Source organism: Hyla sarda, chromosome 5 (assembly GCF_029499605.1).
Source record: "Hyla sarda isolate aHylSar1 chromosome 5, aHylSar1.hap1, whole genome shotgun sequence".
Lineage (NCBI taxonomy): Eukaryota > Metazoa > Chordata > Amphibia > Anura > Hylidae > Hyla > Hyla sarda.
The window spans coordinates 37,595,598-37,614,071 of NC_079193.1; the positions used below are offsets into that span (position 1 = coordinate 37,595,598).

Below are 18,474 nucleotides of genomic sequence, written 5' to 3' on the forward strand. Positions count from 1 at the left end.
GTTACACTACCATTCATTTGAATGGGTCCATGGACAGCCCGCAAATCTGACACTATTGCGGACTGTCTGTGGACCCATTTAAATCAATGGTAGGGTAACTCGCAGCGGGATTCCCGCTGCTAGTTGTAGCGTGTGAACGCACCCTAAAGCAGGGTTCCCCAACCTGTGCATCTCTATTTTTTGCAAAAAGGCTGTCAGGGCATCATAGGGGGTTGTAGTTTTGTAATAGCTGCAGAGCCACAGGTTGGGGATACCCTACTGCAGTGTTTCCCAACCAGGGTGAATCCAGGTGTTGCAAAACTACAACTCCTAGCATGCCTGGACAGCCTTCGGCTGTCCAGGCATGCTGGGAGTTGTAGTTTTGCAACATCTGGAGGCACCCTGGTTGGGAAACACTGCTCTACTGTAAAGCAAAGATGATTTATTTCTGCCTCTAAAGCAATGCAATAATGGTACAGCATTTAGGTGTATTTTACAACTAAAAACCTTGGTGTGAACAAGGTCTGATGATACCGATTATACTTTGCCCAGTACATGAAGCAGTGCGTCAAGTATGAAGTATTTCTGTACTTGGAAAGCTCAAGAAGAGAGTGGGAATTGCCGCACATTTTCTCACAGTCACATTTTCACCTTTTGTTTATAATTTTAATTTGCCTGTTCACGTTTATTCTTTAAAAATGTTTAATGTTTGTTCTGGAAAAGAAAAAAAAAAGACAAAAAAAAAAAGAGAACCCACGTGGCGAATCATTTCATTGTCTTCAGTCTGCAGAAGAAGCACAAATCTACTATTGCTTTGTCTTGCTTATAGTCATTAAAATCATTACTTTTGCATACTTGTCCGTTTTTATTTTTCTATTTTATGTTCATGTTTTTATGTTGCAGAGAATGTATTGTGGTTTTGGGTGCTGATATTCGCTAGACATGTTGTTTGTGCACATGAATTATGTCAAATGTAAAAATCGACCGACACAGACCTGACTTTGTCAGATCTCACAAGCAATCCGTACTATAGGAAGACTGGGATGTGCAAGCTTGGCCTGCTCACAACTTGTGATCCCAGACTGGTGTACTTCGACTCAATTTCCATGGGAGCAATTTTACAACTCTACAGTACCCCTCGCATATGTCCCCGTCCTCACATTTGTCTGGCATTTCGGCACAGTCCCTGATGTGGACTCATGGGAACGCCCAGATGCCACACGGTAGAACCTTTTGGCATCCAACGTGCCATCCGTTGTCCCATAGGATAAAGTGGTGCAACCGGCTATGGCTGGGTTCACCTATATCCGGCATAGGTGAACTCAGCCTAAATATCGACGCAACTGATGCCACAACTGATGACAACTTGTCATCAGTTGTATGGCATGCGGCGTCCATTGTTTCTGGGCAACGGACAGGGGAACGCAGCAAGCTGCGTTCCCCTGTCCGGCGCCCTCGGCATGTCCAACCATCCGGCGTCAAAATTGAGACGCTGGATGATTGTGAACTGTCCCATTCAAATGAATGGGATCAGTTCTAGCATCAGTTTCCCTCCGGTGCACCGGAGGGAAACTGTGCCGGACGACTGATATATGTGAACTCAGCCTTACTTGCCATACGGCATAAATTTGCCGGATCAAAAAAAAAAAAAGGATCATGCAGCGTTTTAGATTCTGCGCCTGCAGGCCAGACAGCAGATATATTGGACACCACATATATGTGCAGGAAGCCGGACCATGAAAACATTGTGTCACCAGTAAGGGTGTAGTGGTGTCCGATGGTCCAGATCACTGCTCCCCCAACCTGTATCTTCCCAGGTTTTGGAAGACTACAACCCCCAGAACGCCCAAACAGCAGAAGGCTGATGGTCTTCCCTTGTCTGGTCATGCTTGGAGTTGTAGTTTTGTAACAGCTGGAGAGGAAAAGCTTGGGGACCGCTGGTCAAATATTGCGTTTCTCTGTATATCACAAGCAGGGGGGAAAATCTGCATATATTTTGACTGGTAGCTTCCTAGACGAGTGTTTGGCTCCAAAAGGTTAATTCAGTCACTGGTTATAGACAAGAGTGTGAACAGCGAGCAAGTACTGCATCCAAACTACTCTGCATTGTGCACATTTATGATATATAGAAAGTTCCTTGACGATTTTACTAGTATTAGGCCAGAGATTATACACTTGGATGACTGACCTCTTTGAACATGATGAGATCGCTACGTGCAGAACACAATTGACAGGTAAAACGATGTAAAATAAAAGACAGAACCGCTCCCAGCCTATCCTCTCCTTTGATCTGTCCGAACGATCCGATTTCTATTGTATGTTATGAGTTGCACCTCCTCACTCCAGCCCTAGGGCTCACAATACAATAGTGTAGTAGGTAAAATTTATTAACGTTTCAGAGATAATAAATAGTAAATCCATTGCACTGCACCAACAGTATATTGCATCTTATCCACGGAATGCCTCTGGGGCTCGAATATCGGGTCCAGTCGGTCCGACATCCCTAGAAATGTCTACAGCGAGAAGTGCTTCCTGTTTCCGCTTGTAATAGTGAGCACTTGCTGCTGGTATACCTTATGTACTACAAGCGGATTTCCTCCCCATTATTGGAGCTGCTTGCCTCTCCCTGCTCACAATGATACAATGCTGACAGCCTGCATCCAGGAGATTTCTAGTCGCACCAGCAATTGTTCCGATGCACGACTTTATATATATATATATATATATATATATATATATATATATATATATATATATATAATGTCACTGTGCTCAGAGTGGTTGCTTCCTATTGCAGATTTATTATCATGGGCACAGCTTAGCACAGTACTGAAACGTGCTGGCATTGTGCACAGCACCATCGGTGCATACAAAATATATCATTCTAACCAACATTCACTAAACCCAATATCCACAGAGCAATAAGCAAAATTGCAAATCAATATTCGGATGCGAATACACACAACACCTAGACGCATCCTGCAGCTCCCATTCCTATCTCCTCGATCCGGAAAAGATGAATGTCATTGTTCCAGTTCACACAATAGAGACCTAGAAGGCGTTGATGCTGCTGGCACCGATATATTGTTTACCTATCACGACAGGAGTCTGATTGCTCTAGAGCAGTGTTTCCCAACCAGTGTGCCTCCAGCTGTTGCAAAACTACAACTCCCAGCATGCCCGGACAGCCGAAGGCTGTCCGGGCATGCTGGGAGTTGTAGTTTTGCAACAGCTGGAGGCACACTGGTTGGGAAACACTGCTCTAGAGTAACAGATGTATTAGATTTGTGTGCCATAAACATTAGTCCTCACGATTATCCTCTTTTATTTACATGAAAGGCGTTTGGAAACGATGCTGTCGTATTCTGTACAACATTTATTGTCTCACCTACATTCATCAGAAAGGGGGGAAAAACAGCAACCGGGAGAGACCGCGGAGCTGGCGTCACTTGGCAGCACAAAGCCGTGTGTGTGTGTGTGTGTGTGTGTTTTGTGTGCAGGTTGTGAGTCTGCAGCAGCCATCTTGCGCCTGCGCACCGTGGCCAATTGTGCTGCTCTGACTTCCTATTCTGCGCTGTGTCCCGCCAAGTGAAAGCAGTTCATATACATCGATAACACATCGTGCATTAAGAAGGCCATGGAGAATCCATACACCATAGGCAAAGCCCCAGTCCCCGCACCAACAAAGGCAACACGTCAGTCAGAGCTGGGGGATGAGAGCAGAGAGAATGCCTCCAGCCAAAAGGGGCAGTAATGCTTTATGTCGGGACATTCATTCATACTACATCTATCTAGATCCATGTCGGTCAGGGAATAGCAACAATAAAGATCGCTACATTTATCCTTTTAGCATACAGCCTGACTGCTGGGCATATCGATCCAATAAATGCATTGTGTGATCCTCAATTGTATATACACTTCTATCATCACAACTTAATCTTTACCTAAAAGTGACAACCTACATTGTGTATAACAATATTACAGAACATTATGTATACAATCCAGCCCACCATTATAAACTCAACACTTTTGTTCTATATTTTAGTCTAATATATATATATATATATATATATATATATATATATATATATATATATATATTGTATTCTGTATCCAGAAATTGGGCAACCCTGCATATTTTATGAAAATGTTTTAATTTGTGCAATAAAATAAAAAAAATTACAATGGGGGACTAGTGCAAGTTTAGGCCACGGTATTACTGGTAAGGATTTGTAGGAAACATCCATCCAAAGTTTTAAAATACACAACATACAAAATACAAAGTTTATGCTGTTCAGAGCAAAAGTTGCTGAGTTGCCCATAGCAACCAATCAGATCGCTTCTTTCATTCTTCAGGAGCCTTTTCAAAAATAAAAGAAGCGATCTGATTGGTTGCTATGGGCAACTCAGCAACGTTTCCTCTGGGCAGTCTTTGATAAATCTCCTCCTACATCTCTATTTACATTGAAGAAGCATAGCATAGCAAACACAGAGCACATAGGTGTAGGACATGTGGCTATTGTATGTGGAGTAATGCTCAGCCTTGGATAGAATAGAAAGAAGAACTCATTTAAAAAGCACGGTTCAAAATGCCAAATGATGATCCTAAAACTGTGCTTGTAGATGCAGAACTACAACTCCCAGCACGCCCTGAGAACCAAAGCCTGTAATGCATGCTGGGATTTGCAGTTTTGCAACAGCTGGAGAACCACAGGGGGGAAAAAAAGAGCACACATTATATGTTCATCATTTCATGTGGAGACAGTAACTTTTTCCTCTTAGGTCAGGTAGTGACAAAATGTAGCCAGAAAGAATATCCATAAGGAAATAGTATCATATACAGAGAATAAGGTATATTGAAAGAAGCTGAGAGTTTTAATACATATTTTCTCAGACACTGGTGCACATCAGCTATACAGTAAATATACCACATAATTACACTGTACACTTTTTCTTTACATCGATGTGCAGTGTCAATTGTAATGCATAAAGTCTACTTGAGGGACGTATAAACACAGGTCACTGCTACCTAAAATAAACAGTAGTCTGCCATAGTATACACGACATTGCTGCGCAGGTCCAGTGGTCTTCAATCAACCTACCTTAAGATGTTGCAAAACTACAACTCCCAGCATGCACGGACAGCCAACGGCTGTCCGTGCATGCTGGGAGTTGTAGTTTTGCAACATCTGGAGGTCCGCAGGTTGAAGACCACAAATAGAACTTGGCACCTATGGAAGTGGTTCTTAAAAATAAAAGCAAGACAGAAACGATTCAGTTTTGTTGCATAGAAAACAGAGCCCTCCTTCCGTTCTCCTTTATATGTACAATATAATATCCTAGAAAAACTATCCCAAAAAGATAGAAGCAAACTCTATGTTTAGAGCGTGATATTCTATTTATTGTATAAAGCTGCAGTGATTCTGGTAAAAAAAAAAAAGTACAAAATAGCGAATCAGAGTTAACTATCATAAGAGAGCAGGTCAATGATTTTATATATACCACTGCACTATTCCTCACTTTGCAGAAGAGGAACACGATGGAAAAATACAGAATTTAAAAATTGGTCACTTGGTGTTCCATGTAGACAGCAGCACCATGTAGTGGTTATGTGCAGGACAAAGCTGGGAGCATTACACTGGCATCGCATTCAGGTACTTGTGTATAACTTCATCGCCCTCTCATTTCTGTACCCGGCATTGATCTCAGCTTTATCCTTTCTTCCCTTTAGCTTCAGTCAGTGCTCTCCCTTCCCCCTGTTCCTCCCCGGTGTCTCTTGACAGTTCTCCCTTTAGGCTCCAATCACGTCCACCTCTATAATCCTGCCCACTACACCTTATGTAATTACAGGACGGATTGATCGCACTGCTCGGTCAGTGACTACTTATCATTTCCCAGTGTATGGCACAGGGAAGCATCCCATCCCCCACTCTCTCTCTCTCTTTCTATTTCTCACTATCTCTCTCTTTCTCTCTCCATCTCTCTCTCTCTCTCTATCTCACTATCTCTCTCTTTCTCCCCAACTCTCTCTCTCTCTTTCTATCTCTATCTTTCTCTCTCTCTCTCTCTCTCTTTCTCCCCCTCTCTCTCTTTCTATCTCTATCTTTCTCTCTCTCTCTCTCTTTCTCTCTCTCACTCTCTATCTCTCTCTCTCTTTCTCCCCCTCTCTCTCTTTCTATCTCTATCTTTCTCTCTCTCTCTCTCTTTCTCTCTCTCACTCTCTATCTCTCTCTCTCTCTCTTTCTCTCTCACTCTCTCTCTTTCTCTCTCTATTTCTTTCTCTCTCTCTATCTTTCTCTCTCTCTCTCACTCTCTCTTCTCTCTCTGTCTCTCTCACTCTCTCTTCTCTCACTCTCTCTCTCTCTTTTTTTCTCTTTCTCTCTCTCTTTTTTCTCTCTCACTCTTTTTCTCTTTCTCTCTCTCTCTCTCTCCCTATCTCTCTTCTCTCACTCTCTCTCTCATTCTCTCTCCCTCTCTCTCTCTCTCTCTCCCTATCTCTCTTCTCTCACTCTCTCTCTCATTCTCTCTCCCTCCCTCTCTTTCTCTCTCACTCTCTCTTCTCTCTCTCTCTTTTTCTCTTTCTATCTCTCCCTATCTCTCTCTCTCTCCCCCCTCTCTCTCTCTCTATATATATATCTATCTATCTCTGTCTCCCTCTCTCTCTCCCTCTCTCTCTCCCCCTCTCTCTCTATCTTTCTCTCTCTCTCCCCCTCTCTCTCTCTCTCTCTCCCTCCCTCTCTTCTCTCTCTCTCTCTTTCCCTCTCTCTCTTTCTCTCCCCCTCTCTCTCTCCCCCCCTCTCTCTCTCTCCCTCCCTCTCTCTCTATCTTTCTCTCACTCTCTCTCTCTCTCTCTCTCCCCCTCTCTCTCTCTCTTTCTCCCTCCCTCTCTTCTCTCTCTCTCTCTTTCCCTCTCTCTCTCTCTTTCTCTCCCCCTCTCTCTCTCCCTCCCTCTCTCTCTATCTTTCTCTCACTCTCTCTCTCTCTCTCTCCCTCTCTCTCTCCCTCTCTCTCTCCCCCCCCCCCCCCCTCTCTCTCTCTCTCTCTCTCTCTCTCTCTCTCTCTACGTCGCCCTTCCCTGCATGACTGTGTGGCCTTTGAAGGAAAGCACAGACACCCGGCCCAGCTTCCAGGCGGTGGTGGCTCCTCACACATTGGCCCCAAGGATAGATCGAGTTTCACTTTCACAAGTGCTGCTGCTGGCACGGTGGAGCAGAGAAGCTAGCGCAAGGAGCCCACTACATGGCAATTGCACCGAATTCTGCTTCATTTCATTTCCAGGCACGAAAAGCTGCTCCACCCCCAATTTCCGTGGCAATTGCCAGCAGCAGGCTTCCAGTGCCCAGCGCTGCCCAGCTGATTCGTTGCGAATAGCAACAGGGCTGCAAAGGTTCTGCCAACTCTTCAGCTTTTTGGGTACAAATGGAAGCTAATAACGCCTGATGAAGCGCACGTCCCTGCACATAACAAGGTCCCTTATACACATGCCGCTATATATATATATATATATATATATATATATATATGGATTTAACGTTACAGTTTATATAAAGGAGATGCTGATAGTTTTTGCAACTATGTATAAAACGCTGCAGGTATGATGAATACAGCAGTGATCGGTCGGGGGCAGTAGCTTTTGCTGTGAAGAGCGTTTCCCCGATATAAAGCAGAGTTCACACTAATAACCTGGGGAAGTAGCGACATTAGACCTACAACTATCCTATAACTCATTGGTAAGTTCTCTATGGTGTATTAAAGTGGTCTTCAACTTGGGGACCTCCAGATGTTGCAAAACTACAACTCCCAGCATGCCCGGACAGCCGTTGGCTGTCCGGGCATGCTGGGAGTTGTAGTTTTGCAACATCTGGAGGTCCGCAGTAACAGTAAACGCAGTATAAAGCCCACTGCGATCTATTCTACAGAAACAGAAGGCTCGTCTATAACATCTGGTTGTAAGATCCCTATAAAGACAGGGACATTTGGAGGAACAGTCAGAAGAAGAAACTCATTTCATGAAGAATGTATTTATCACAAAATTGCTGAAAACTTCTATTTACTCCTCAAATCACCATCAAGAGCTTCTGAAAACACTGAAATAATTCCCTAGGATCCTGACCTCCAACCACAACTATCATTGTCAGTCTCAGGTAAAAAGAATCAAGGTCATAGACTAATATGAAACGAGTCAGATGCAACACAGAGGAGGAGATTTTTCCCAACTAATGCAAAAGAAAAGTAGAAGACTTACCAAATAGCGACCAAATTCCAGATCTATCATCTTAAGAGTTTTTTTTTAATTATTATTTTTAAATAAAATAAACTGAGATATGGTTAGCTGCTTTGGGCAACTGTTCCACTTTGACTTTATGTTTTCATATATCTGCCACAGAACTCAATGGTATAGATACGGACAAAAATCGTCTGCACAGTGTAGAGAAATATCGCGAAGGATCGGTCGATTGACAACAATCTTTCAAGATACATCTGTAAATGTATGGGATGCATATACTGCAAGTAGAACTTATAAAGATGTGATTATAAAAATGAAGTAAATGCACTTTTTGTACTTTAAGAACTACTTGCAGCATATGCATCTTATAACTTTCAAGTCCAATAAAGACCAATACCTAGTCCAGATCAATATCCAAAATGTCTCGAGTGACCCTTCAGTTTTCAAAAAGAAAAAAGAAAAAATAAACAACACAAAAAAAAACCCAGCAAAACTAAACAATGCATTTAGAAGTTTTAGTACAGGCTGCATCAGTAAAATTAATAACTGATTCCTGTATCATCCTAATAATAAGATCATAGGACATTAGTTATTGTTAGGATTTGTTCTCTGGGCCTAGACCAAGTGGGTTGTTTCAGACATCATCCTAAAAAAATCTTAATTTGCCACCTAGTTTAATTATATTATTACATTGGGCCTAACATTTGTATTACTTACATCCCAGAACATCAATGTGATCTGCTTAACTACAAAATTACTAAAGCCATATATACAAGATATACGTTAACAATTGCATTAACAAAATGGAAAATATTACTGCTGTAGATATTGAAAAATAGACTAAACTACTATAGTTAACATGCTGCAATGAGATATGCACTGTCGGGTATATATATACCTCATATCTTGCCATCCTCTAAATTAAAGGGTACTATTACATATTTTAATATATTATTATTAACGCCAGGTATGACTACAACCTTATAGGCGGCAATCTAGGTGTGTGACTACTCCTATATACATTACATAATCAGAAGATCACAATCTACAAACACACCATTTATTGTAATATCACTGTTTGAGGCACTCGGCCTTTTCAGATTAGGAAGGAAGTTTTGTGACTGATGTTGTCACGTTGACCGCTATTTTGTTAAGAGGTATTCCCTGTCTTGTGGCTCTCCAGCTGTTGCATGCTGGGAGTAGTAGTTTTGCAACAGCTGGAAAGCCACATGCTGGGGAACATGCAAGAGTGTCATAGTCAAATCGAGGGATACAGTAACTACTTTATCCTACAGCAGATGCTGTGCAGAACGCTATAGGGAGTATTAGCGCTGATTTATCCGTTTCCATTTAGTCTTCAGTTATTTATACCGTCAGGGTAACAGGAAAGGCAAGCGCATGCGCAGAGGAGACGCCGACTGCTTCCGAACACCTAACACAGCCTGGATTTTGTTACTTTTTTGAGGCATTCCTGCGCCACATAAATATAGGATGCCAGGTATGATTAAATATCATGATAAATCTGTGTATTGTTAGTATAGTGCATAGGATAGTTATTTTTGGAATGTGGGACCCGACATATTGAAAGGATTCGAAGTTGGTGAGTGTAAACACGGGTTTGTATATTGGGATCAGTAGTGATTTCTCACCGTCCATCCTTGGTTGTCACCCAGGCTCAGAGCAAACACCATGAAGGGTTATGTTATCAAGGTGGGATAAAGTCTACTATTGGGCTAACAGAACCAACTCCCCCAGCACCATACAGTTATAGCCGGTGTGAGGACAGGTCACAACACTAAATGCTGTCAGTTCTTACCTGTCTTCTTTCTCTTTCTTTCTATCTAATTTTAGACTGTATACCTCTCTATATAACATGTATTTTGCTCTAATATCTTTCTCAAATATGTCTATCTCATATCTATCTATCTATCTAATATCTATCTATCCATCTCATATCTATCTATCTATCTATCTATCTATCTATCTATCTATATCATATCTATCTATCTCATATCTATCTATCTAATATCTATCTATCTATCTAATATCTATCTATCTAATATCTATCTATCCATCTCATATCTATCTATCTATCTATCTATATCATATCTATCTATCTATCTAATATCTATCTATCTATCTATCTATCTATATCATATATATCTATCTATCTCATGTCTATCTATCTATCTCATATCTATCTGTCTATCTATCTATCTCTCATATCTATCTCATATCTATCTATATCATATCTATCTATCTATCGCATATCTATCTCATATCTATCTATCTATGGCTTTCTTCTTTTACTTTCTTTCTAATTTTATACAGTATAACAATCTATATCACACACATTTTACTCTATCTTTCTCATGTCTATATCATATGATATCTATCTGTCTATCTATCTCTGTTTATTTAATCTATCTATCTATATCTGTCTATTTTTTTAAATCTATCTATCTATCTATCATATATCTCTTTGTCTAATTATCCATACCTGTATTATACACATTTCTCTCACATCTGTCTACACCACCCATATCTTTCTCATATCTATCTATCTCCTTATATTGACTTTGTATGTTTCATATCTATCTATCTATCTGACTATCTACCTTCTATCTATCTATCTATCTTCTCATATTAATATTCTATCTATAGGTAAAAGAACACTGCAGCACTCAAAGGCTTGTAGAAAAACTTGTAAAAAATGTTTATTCCATCATAGTACAGAAGGCAACGTTTCAGCTCCTAACATGCAGCCTTTTTCAAGCCAAAAAAGGCTTGAACGCGGCTGCATGTTAGCAGCTGAAACGTTGCCTTCTGTACTATGATGGAATAAACATTTTTACAAGTTTTTCTACAAGCCTTGGAGTGCTGCAGTGTTCTTTTACCTATGTGAAGTCTGGAGTCCTGTTACCGGGGACCCCACTGAACTGCACCCATTTTCTACTGCTCTGACAATGTGCTGCTATCTTTTTGTTTTCTATCTATCTATCTTGCTTGTATTGCTCTCATGTTTGTCTATAGTATCTATTTTATCTCCTATTTATCTCCTTATATTGACGTTGTATGTTTCATATCTATCTCCTTACTTCCCACGGATTCTATGAGTGCTGCTGCTTTACTACATGTATCTATCTATGTATCTATCTTTCTCCTTATATTGACTTTATATCTATCTATCTATCTATCTATCTATCTATCTATCTATCTATCTTTCTTGTATTGCTCTCATGTTTGCCTATATTATCTATCTTCTCTCCTATCTACCTCCTTATATTGACTTTGTATGTTCCATATCTATCTCCTTATATGGCCTTTTTATCTATCTATCTATCTCCTTATATTGAATGTATATCTTTCATATCTATCTATCTATCTCCTTATATTGACTTTATATCTATCTATCTTCTTATATTGATATTCTATCTATCTATCTATCTATCTATCTATCTATCATCTCCTTATATTGACTTTCTATCTATCTATCTTTCTTATATTAATATTCTATCTATCTATCTATCTATCTATCTGTCTGTCTGTCTGTCTGTCTGTCTGTCTGTCTAAAGGTAAAAGAACACTGCAGCACTACAAGACTTGCAGAAAAATTAGTAAAAAGTGTTCATTCCATCATAGTACAGAAGGCAACGTTTCAGCTGCTAACATGCAGCCTTTTTCAAGCCAAAATCTATCTATCTATCTATCTATCTATCTATCTATCCATCTATCTATCTGTTTTCCACTTCAATGAATATTAGACGATACAAATCCTTAGCTATTACCTATCCCCTCTCAATACGCAGTTTGACATAATTTTATTCCCTCCAGAGATCTAGAAGGCGGATATTATGCATAGATCCTTTTCTATCAGAGCCTCTGGCAGCACAGAATCTAATTACAAGAGGCAGACGATGCTGAATGTGAACTTTGTTGTGTCTGTATACTAGTAAGGACTCTGGAGAGTAGGGGGCACTGAGCCTGCTGAAGCCCCCAGCGCACATCCAGGGGTGCAGACAGACTCACCCATTTTGTTGGTCCACACACTAATGGCACCGATGTCATGCAAGAGACAGGTCATTGCCCTCTTATGTATATTGTATTGTATAGATGGTGCACAGGCATAGACTGGAGGACCCAATATTACATCCCTACCCTCCCGAGTCTATCATTATGTATACAAATAATTCAGCATAAGTCAGCTGTACTGTCTACTTGGGACACATCTTAAATAATGTCTAATAAATCTATCTTTATTATTAATGGCTGATGGCATATAAATAGATCTTTTTTTGCTCATGTAAATATCCCAATACCATTATATTCTTTCCCCTTTTGAGTTCCACTTATTATGTGCAGCAGTTACATTTGCCCCCTTCGTGTGCTCATACACATATATACTCTGTAATTGTCTTTCTTATTTTTCTATAGGAGTCTTAATGCAGGATTCAGTCCTATAGCGAAATCAAGCAATGATGGAGCAGTGAAGGCCTCTCTGTCGGCTGTCTTGCATACCCTTATTACCCCCCATTTTCAGTACTGTGTGTCCCTCGGGCACCCCTCATGGCCTCCCCACGCCTGTGTCGGGACTGTGTAGCAGTAGTTGGATCCCAGTAATGAGCCATTCTTTACTTTCCACCCTCTTCCCCTCCCTCTCCTGCCTTGTGTCGCACCAGCACACGGGGTTGTTTGCTGTCAGGATTCTACTAGTGAGATATATACTTTACATTATAAACGTGTTGATCCACTGTTTCTATGTATCGCTAGTATTTGCGATGGAATATTCTGTCTTATATGTAACCATATATAAACTTGGCTAGTGGAGTGATATACACAAACCGATTATTGCTGCCTTGGACAATCTATGGCCGCCACCATAATAAAAGATGTGCAGAACAGACATGACGCTCTATGACCTATTATATACATAGGGTAGAGCTTGGATGGTATAACCTAAACTAGTGTATTTTATGCCTTTAATCCAATCATCCTAGAAAGGGATTTAGTAGGGAACTACAATTGGTCAAATGGCCTGTACAACAAAGGTATAATTACATTACTCCCTTTACTGTCAATCCTTTATGTAGCTACCAACCACTCTATAAGCTTATTGTATTGGACTCTCTTTGGTTATGTGCACAGAACCTACCACATATTAGTTAATAATATATGACCACTTGTGTTAGGACATATTCTGCAACCATGTCAATGCAATAGTACAACAAGACCTACACTAGTTTTACACTGTAATGTTTTACATTTACCTGAGGCAGTGGGTAGAACAGAAATAAGTAGTTTTAATTTATATTTAGTATTTCAAGTAGTTCACAAGTCTACAAGGCCAGAATTAAATTTCCGAAATATTATAAGGATGTCAGGAGCTGATGTGTCAGTGCTGGGGATCAGTGTCAGCTCCTTGCAGGTCTCCCCATGATGCACACTCTACCTTCTATCTCATCAATTAGTCTAATCGTGATCTGTAAACTTTCTGTGCAGGCCACATTGTCTCTATTGTTTAGTAAATAGTCATTGCAATTACCTTTTGTTTCTACCTTTGACCTGGTTTTCAGACTACAGCCATTCAAAACATTTGCTAAAATCATCAGTAATTTGTAATTATTTTTGTATTAATATTACTGATACAGTATATTGAACTCCATGGATAGGTTGGTCTTCTATATCAGTACTGACAAAAGCTTTATCTGTAAACACTGTATCTGGAAACACTGTATCTTATCTGAAACCTTATAAGGCAAAACTGATTGATCTCTTTAGAAAAAGATGCAGTTCTGTTTAAATATAATTTATATTAGTTTGAGCTCTCCCTGCACTTTGTAGCTAGTACTTTCTTATTCTTTTACACATTATAGAACAGATAAAATCGAACAGCTACAAGTTAAGCCATCTCATTACACTATGTTTTATTATTTATATTTTTGTATGCAATAAAGGAAATAGAGTCAGAAAAACAATGAAAATATGATAAGTTTTTTTTTACATTATGTTTCCAGTTGCTACAATAATAGAAACCAAATAGGAATCCATTTATCTGACACCTGTCTAGCTCATATCTATCTATCTATCTATCTATCTATCTATCTATCTATCCATCTATCTATCTATCTCATATCTATCTATCTATCTATCTATCTATCTATCTATCTATCTATCTATCTTCCTTCATTACTTAGTTTAGACATGACACAACCTAATACATTAGGAATGCAACAATGTAGCTATACTTTACACTAAACACATCACAAATGCTTTCTATAAGCCATTGCACCAAATAGGGTAAAAAACAAAGCTATAATGCACACAAACATCAAGTTTTCTTAGCAAAGGTTAAGAGAACAAAGTGACTAGAGGACACATATGTACAATACATATATTACATGTATTTCAGATTTCTTGTATACAAAAAGTACACTTGACAATTAAGTCAATAAGGCCTTAAAAGTTGTTCTGAGTCAGGGTTTACTATAAGTTCCCATACAAGTAAGTAGGCCTCTAGACTGGAAATCTTTAACACCCTTTCTGCCTTTTTTAAAATAAGTGAAAGTCAAGTAATTTTTGGGGACTTTTCACCAAAAATCCAAAGCTCTGTACATTCTCATATACTGCAGCATGACTGCATCTTTTAATCTTTTACTTTAGAATTATATATATATATATATATATATATATATACATATATACTGATTTGATTAGGAATATGGGAATTTGAGGTTTTCCTTGTGGTAGATTAAGTTTTGGCAGCCTGGAAGAAAATAGATATCCATGTAGGAACAATCAGATTTTGTTTTAGCTAAATTAAAAGTTTCCCTTTGTATCTTTTATTAATGTAAAGATGGTTTTAAGATTAATGTCCCTTTCATTAACATGCCCTCTAATTTTTCTGCTAGAACTGATAAAGCATTTTAATGAGAATAGGTCACTAAATATAAAACCTATATCTGTCAGTAATATATCTGTGAAAGCAGACACACCATTTTTTATCCATGATTTTTATTAATTGCTAGGGTATTTTCTCACATTCAGGTTTTTTATATGGTTTTTGAAGCCAAAGCCAGGAATGGAACATGAATGGGGGGCATGTATAATGGAAAGACTGCTAAAAGCCATTTCTGGCTTTGGTCAAAAACTGCATAAAAATCTGAAAGTGGGAACACACCCTCAAAGTGATACATTTGATAGTATACAATGGGATTCCATAAAAACTAGAAATAAGTAATATTAGCTAGCATGTAAAAAGGTGGTTGTTGGTCTTTAGTGGTACAACTAAATCCCTCAAGCTGGGGTAAAACTACTTGGGTGAATTCACACTCAGATTTGATACAGAAATTTCTGTGGCTGAAAATCAGTTCTGTTCATGTGACTAGGGTTGTTTCTACAGGAAGCATGTTTTTGTTTTGAAATCTCAACACATATGAATGGAACAGTCTACAACAAATCTGCTGCATGTGGAGCTACCTTTATTGTAACTCTCTAACTAATTTACCAAGAGAATACTGTATGTGTGTAACTGTCCTCTTTGGAACCACAGTATATATTGTCCAGGAAATATAATTTTAATCACATGTACATTAGCATGGAAATTCTTTCAAACAATGTTTCAATACCTTGATCTATGTTTTTTGATCAAACATTCTGAAGTTTCTTATTCCAGTCTATATGATATTCACTATATGAATATCAATTATAACAGATCATTTTAATTTTCTTATTTTGTGCCAAACTATCACATACAATCATCAGTTTACCTAAGTGGTGTGTGCTGCTGTTTGAACATATATTTATCTCAGCTTATAGCCTATTACTGGTCTACATGACATAGAATACATCCCAATAGCATAAAAAAAATTAACACTTACAGTATTACTTGCCTCATAGGGATCTAACTTAGCTTTAGGCCCTGAATTTTACACAGTCTTAATACTCCATGTCATACATATCAGATATTCTGTGCATTTGCTGTTGAATTTTATGAGCTTAAAAATTAACAAAAACTAATAAAGAAGATAGCTATATAGATGGATAGATACATGAAGTAAACTTGCTATACAATTATAGAGATATTTGTTTAAAAAAATTACAGAAAAGCAATATTCATTCACAGCATGGCTGTGCAAAACTTAATTTTGCATTAGTTGTTATGTTTTTTTTTATTTTTTAAAGATATATATTAGACAAGAAAGCACAGAAAGTCATTCTAGGTATACATAGCAAAACAGAATTGTATCATTTGACTGGAGCCCAGTTATATTCTGTTTTCCCCCCACTGGATTTGAAGCAAAATAAATTAATTGTGTCCAAACTGGTACGTTTTAGTTCCCTTTTTATTGATCAGTTTTAGGTTGGAATTATACACACTGTTTTTTTGAAGCAGCTTTGGCGCCAAAGTCACAAAAGTATCCAAAAGGCAGGAGAATTATAAAGTAAACACTGATACATTTACCCTATTGTGTGATTCCAGCCTGATTTAGAAATAAAAAAGCTATTTCTTGACAAATTTCTATAGGACTAAGCCCAGGATTACACTACTTTGCCCTTTTTACATCTTTATTTATGTGGCACACAAACTTTGCCAACCTTTTTTTTACTTTTATTTGTACAGGATTTTTTTTGTATAGGAATCAAAAACTTTTGAGGCCTGAAGACTGAACCAAGCAAAAATATGTATATGATGTCCTATCAGTTTAGATTAGTTGCACAAAAAACCCACACAGCAAAAAAAAAAATAAAAATATACAAAAAAAAAGAAAGAACAATAAATATATAAAAAAGAAAATTAACCAAAACAAAAAAAAACCTTAGTGTTTCTTCTTATTTAGATCTATGCATTCTATAGAAATAAATGGGGTTTCTCAAGTGGTCCTTTCCTTAAGAGTAAATTCATATGTAGCAGATTTATTGCAGAAATTCTGCAACTGGTCCATTTATATGAATAGGGCCTGCAGGAATGCATGTGTTTGCTGCCAAAATAATCAATTCATGGGAACAGAATTTTGTGCAGCCAATTTGCAGTATGTGAATGAATCAACTGAGGTAAATAGTGTGATGTTACATGTTAGAGATGTTACATGTTAGGCTAGGTTCACACTGTGGAATCTCCGGGCAGAAAATTTCTGCCTGGAGATTCCGTCGGCGCTAGGACTGCGCGGACTCTACAGTCTCCAATAGACTGCAATGTGTTCCGAGAGTATTTCCGCCTGAAAAATTAGCAACGCCATTCTTCAGGCGGAAATTTTCAAGCAGATTTTCCATTCACAAATTCCGCTTTACAAATTCCAAAGAGTATACATTTTAGTAAGCGGAATTTCTGCCTGCAATTTCAAAGTTTGTTTAGTGGGGAATATGCACATGTGCATTTACATTTCTTGCCCAATAGTCAAACAAACACTATTAATGTAGCATTTACTTGAAAAGGTAGATTTGGATATGGAAGATATGCTGCAGAAATTTCCATGACTGACAATTAGTTATGATTATTCAAATTAGGTTGTTTAGGCGGCAAGCAAGAATATTTTTACAAGCCTTATTCAGATGAATGGAAGTGTGATGGACATTTCTGCAACAAATCTGCCCAATGTGAATTTACCCCAAGAAAGGGGGTATTCACCCTTAGGCTGAGTTCAGAAATAGGCAGGGTTCACATATGTCCGGCATTGGGCATAGGTGAACTCAACCTAGATCTCAACGCAAATGATGTCACAATTGATGACAACTTGTCATCAGTTGTATTGCATCCGGTGTCCATTGTTTCTGGACAGGGGAATGTATCAACTGTGTAATGTATTTTTCACCCAAATCCAGAGTGGGTCAAAAAACAAAGAAACATTGTACGTATTTCTATTATAGTTTTTTTTCTCTGCCGGTTCCGCTCCTGATTTTGATTCAAAATACTGATCAAAATGAGGGCCAAACACGGACCAAAAAATATGTGTGACTCCAGCCACAGCATTTGTGGTAAGACTACTGGAGTTTTTGATGCAGTTCTTTGAGCCAAATCCAGATGTGAATCCAGCAGGAAGAAGGATTATAAGACCTTCCTTTATATGTCCTACTCTTTTTAATCCACCTCTGTTTTGGCTATAAAAAAATATATATATATATTACAAAACTGCCACAAAAACTGCAGCGTTTTCCACGTTTCCTGTGGATGACATATGCCTTAGTCTGTATTCACACATTGGCCTAAATTGTTATCTGTCTGAGACAAATATGTCTCACTGCATGGTTTGAGGAATTAATGTTGTGATTGG

The 18,474-nt window shown here is 38.6% G+C and overlaps 1 protein-coding gene across 5 annotated transcripts in view; it reads right to left on the reverse strand.

The window, feature by feature from the left end:
- The window catches only part of LOC130273075 (uncharacterized), a 99,580-nt gene that overhangs the window by 74,825 nt on the left and 6,281 nt on the right, over nt 1-18,474 (reverse strand). The gene's annotated exons all lie outside the window — the stretch shown is intronic.